The 4,672-nt window shown below is 46.6% G+C and overlaps 2 non-coding genes across 2 annotated transcripts; both read right to left on the reverse strand.

Annotated features, from left to right (window-relative positions):
• Positions 1-2,250: 2,250 nt before the first annotated feature.
• Positions 2,251-2,325, reverse strand: Trnat-ugu (transfer RNA threonine (anticodon UGU)). Its single transcript has one exon. It is a non-coding gene; the product is annotated as a tRNA-Thr (tRNA).
• Positions 2,326-2,693: 368 nt separating this feature from the next.
• On the reverse strand, positions 2,694-2,768 carry Trnat-ugu (transfer RNA threonine (anticodon UGU)). The gene has a single exon. It is a non-coding gene; the product is annotated as a tRNA-Thr (tRNA).
• Between the last annotated feature and the right edge of the window lie 1,904 nt (positions 2,769-4,672).

Consider the following 4,672-nt stretch of genomic DNA (forward strand, 5'->3'; position numbering starts at 1 on the left):
CTCTTTCGTGACGAAAATGTGCATCGGCGTCGGATTGAATCCGTCTCATGGATTAACGACGAGGATCGAAGTGCCGGGTAGCCTCGATATGGTTTTTAGGTAGTTTCGCACATCCCTCTAGGTGACTACCAGTCTCTTACCCAAGTCCTACCTCACTTACACAATTCACAGACATTTAGAAAACTTTCCCTCGCTTTCACAAGAATAACACTAGAGGCAGACAGTTTGCTTTATTATTTTTCCCTTGTTTTCAATTTAATATTTCTTCGTCTGTCATGAGGGTGAAGAAAGGGGAGGGGTAAGGTGGGGTAACTATGTGACAACGTGGAGGGCATCCTGTCAACCCTTAAATTAACCATGCCAAATCCGTAAATAACCATGCTAACGCTGTGCGGATGCGGGACGTACTATACAAGACATCCTCATGTATCTGCTCGCTGTGTTCAAGCTTTCCCTCCGCAGAGCCGGTTGGAGAAAGTCTTCCCACACAATCGAAATATCTTTCGGTACCTCTCCCCCGCCCCCTCCCCCAAACATTAGATGTCTTTTCTCGGGCTGTTGGTAAGACCTTCAAAAATAAATACAAATCTACTCTTCGTAGGAATCGATTTTTTTTTCGTTTATAATAAGCACTACATCAGTGGTTTACAACGTTTTGGGACTATTGCTCCCGAATATAGTCAGTTATTAGCTACTACACATTTTTTTTTTTTTGCATTCATTCTCCGCAAGCCACCCAACGGTGTGTGGCGGAGGGCACTTTACGTGCCACTGTCACTACCTTCCTTTTCTGTTCCAGTTGCGATGGTTCGCTGGAAGAACGACTGTCGGAAAGCCTCCGTGCGCCATCGAATCTCTCTAATTTTACATTCGTGATCTCCTCAGGAGGTATAAGTAGGGGGAAGCAATTTGTTCGATACCTCATCCAGAAACGCACCCTCTCGAAACCTGGCGAGCTAGCTACACCGTGATGGAGAGCGCCTCTCTTGCAGAGTCTGCCACTTGAGTTTGCTAAACATCTCCGTAACGCTATCACGGTTACCAAATAGCCCTGTAACGAAACGCGCCGCTCTTCTTTGGATCTTCTCTATCTCCTCCGTCAACCCGATCTGGTATGGATCCCACACTGATGAGCAATACTCAAGTATAGGTCGAACGAGTGTTTTGTAAGCTACCTCCTTTGTTGATGGATTACATTTGCTAAGGACTCTCCCAATGAATCTCAACCTGGTACCCGCCTTACCAACAATTGATTTTATATAATCATTCCACTTCAAATCGTTCCGTACGCATACTCCCAGATATTTTACAGAAGTAACTGCTACCAGTGTTTGTCCCGCTATCATATAATCGCACAATAAAGGGTCCTTCTTTCTATGTATTCGCAATACATTACATTTGTCTATGTTAAGGGTCAGTTGCCACTCCATGCACCAAGTGCTTAACCGCTGTAGATCTTCCCGCATTTCGCTATAATTTTCTGATGCTGCAACTTCCCTGTATACTACAGCATCATCCGCGAAAAGCCACATTCATCAGCCACAGCTCCTGACTATAGGAAGATTACATTTCAACGTCCCGTCGACAGCGACGCCATTAGGGACAGAGCACAAGCAAGGTCGGATTGTTTCGAGGGTGGAGAAGGAAGTCGGTCGAGACCTGTCAAAGGAACATTCTTGGTATTTGCCAGGAATAACCCACGGTTATCATGGAAAACCTAAATTTGGATATTCCGATGGGAGTTTGAACAGTCGTGTTCCAGAATGCGAGGCAAGTGTGCCAACCACTGTGCCACCTCGCTCGGCTAAGGAGTGAAAAATTGTGGTTGTTTATGTATTTTGCACTGCATATGAGAAACAGCTCATACTTTCCACACACGGTATCTCGCACATAAAGGCAGGCCAATAAGTATATTATGTATTTTAAACGTACTTCACGAATTTTATTCCATATTACACCGACAACAGTAAAAGTGCGAACGAAAGGAGAGCCTTTCCTAATATCTTAATTATGCTCAGATTTTCAATTTCATCAAAACATCCATTGTTGTCCGTTCTGGCAGTGTAAGGGAAAAGTCGTATTTTGCTGTTGCCGTTAAGAGTTTTCATCTCTGGGGACTGTGACCCATACTACTGCAACTTAATTTTTTTGGGTTATGTTTAACTGAAAAATTTAAAATGATATATTAAATAGACACCCTAGCTGCAAGCAGGCGTTGATACACTTCATTAGGGACATGTTGAAAATGTGTGCCCGGACCGGGACTCGAACCCGGGGTCTCCTGCTTACATGGCAGACGCTCTATCCATCTGAGCCACCGCGGGCACAGAGGATAGCGTGTCAGCAGGGACTTATCCCTTGCACGCTTCCCGTGAGATACACATTCCCAACATGTCCACAACACTACATTCGTTGTGCGCCTAATAGATGTTTGCCCATCATACTCATTACTCGTGGCAGATTAATCTACCAAGTCCCCTACGAATTCGGGCATAGCGTGTGCGTTCGCACACAAGAAGGTCAAAGGCCGGGAACCCCTATTTTTAACTATATATGACGGTAGTATCTGTTCCCGAAAGAACAGTTACCGTCGATGACCATGCAGCTTTGCTAGAAATGAAATGATAATTAAATAGACACCCTAGCTGCAAGCAGGCGTTGATACACTTCATTAGGGACATGTTGAAAATGTGTGCCCCGACCGGGACTCGAACCCGGGGTCTCCTGCTTACATGGCAGACGCTCTATCCATCTGAGCCACCGCGGGCACAGAGGATAGCGTGTCTGCAGGGACTTATCCCTTGCACGCTTCCCGTGAGATCCACATTCCCAACATGTCCACAACACTACATTCGTAGTGCGCCTAATAGATGTTTGCCCATCATACTCATTACTCGTGGCAGATTAATCTACCAAGTCCCGTACGAATTCGGGCATAGCGTGTGCGTTCGCACACAAGAAGGTCAAAGGCCGGGAACCCCTATTTTTAACTATATATGACGGTAGTATCTGTTCCCGAAAGAACAGTTACCGTCGATGACCATGCAGCTTTGCTAGAAATGAAATGGTAATTAAATAGACACCCTAGCTGCAAGCAGGCGTTGATACACTTCATTAGGGACATGTTGAAAATGTGTGCCCCGACCGGGGACTCGAACCCGGGATCTCCTGCTTACATGGCAGACGCTCTATCCATCTGAGCCACCGCGGGCACAGAGGATAGCGTGTCAGCAGGGACTTATCCCTTGCACGCTTCCCGTGAGATACACATTCCCAACATGTCCACAACACTACATTCGTTGTGCGCCTAATAGATGTTTGCCCATCATACTCATTACTCGTGGCAGATTAATCTACCAAGTCCCGTACGAATTCGGGCATAGCGTGTGCGTTCGCACACAAGAAGGTCAAAGGCCGGGAACCCATTTTTTTAACTATATATGACGGTAGTATCTGTTCCCGAAAGAACAGTTACCGTCGATGACCATGCAGCTTTGCTAGAAATGAAATGATAATTAAATAGACACCCTAGCTGCAAGCAGGCGTTGATACACTTCATTAGGGACATGTTGAAAATGTGTGCCCCGCCCGGGACTCGAACCCGTGATCTCCTGCTTACATGGCAGACGCTCTATCCATCTGAGCCACCGCGGGCACAGAGGATAGCGTGTCAGCAGGGACTTATCCCTTGCACGCTTCCCGTGAGATACACATTCCCAACATGTCCACAACACTACATTCGTAGTGCGCCTAATAGATGTTTGCCCATCATACTCATTACTCGTGGCAGATTAATCTACCAAGTCCCCTACGAATTCGGGCATAGCGTGTGCGTTCGCACACAAGAAGGTCAAAGGCCGGGAACCCCTATTTTTAACTATATATGACGGTAGTATCTGTTCCCGAAAGAACAGTTACCGTCGATGACCATGCAGCTTTGCTAGAAATGAAATGGTAATTAAATAGACACCCTAGCTGCAAGCAGGCGTTGATACACTTCATTAGGGACATGTTGAAAATGTGTGCCCCGACCGGGGACTCGAACCCGGGATCTCCTGCTTACATGGCAGACGCTCTATCCATCTGAGCCACCGCGGGCACAGAGGATAGCGTGTCAGCAGGGACTTATCCCTTGCACGCTTCCCGTGAGATACACATTCCCAACATGTCCACAACACTACATTCGTTGTGCGCCTAATAGATGTTTGCCCATCATACTCATTACTCGTGGCAGATTAATCTACCAAGTCCCGTACGAATTCGGGCATAGCGTGTGCGTTCGCACACAAGAAGGTCAAAGGCCGGGAACCCATTTTTTTAACTATATATGACGGTAGTATCTGTTCCCGAAAGAACAGTTACCGTCGATGACCATGCAGCTTTGCTAGAAATGAAATGATAATTAAATAGACACCCTAGCTGCAAGCAGGCGTTGATACACTTCATTAGGGACATGTTGAAAATGTGTGCCCCGACCGGGACTCGAACCCGGGATCTCCTAAGCAGGAGATCCCGGGTTCGAGTCCCGGTCGGGGCACACATTTTCAACATGTCCCTAATGAAGTGTTCAACGCCTGCTTGCAGCTAGGGTGTCTATTTAATTATCATTTCATTTCTAGCAAAGCTGCATGGTCATCGACGGTAACTGTTCTTTCGGGAACAGATACTACCG

This window comes from Schistocerca nitens, chromosome 1 (assembly GCF_023898315.1).
Source record: "Schistocerca nitens isolate TAMUIC-IGC-003100 chromosome 1, iqSchNite1.1, whole genome shotgun sequence".
In the NCBI taxonomy this organism is placed as follows: Eukaryota; Metazoa; Arthropoda; class Insecta; order Orthoptera; family Acrididae; genus Schistocerca; species Schistocerca nitens.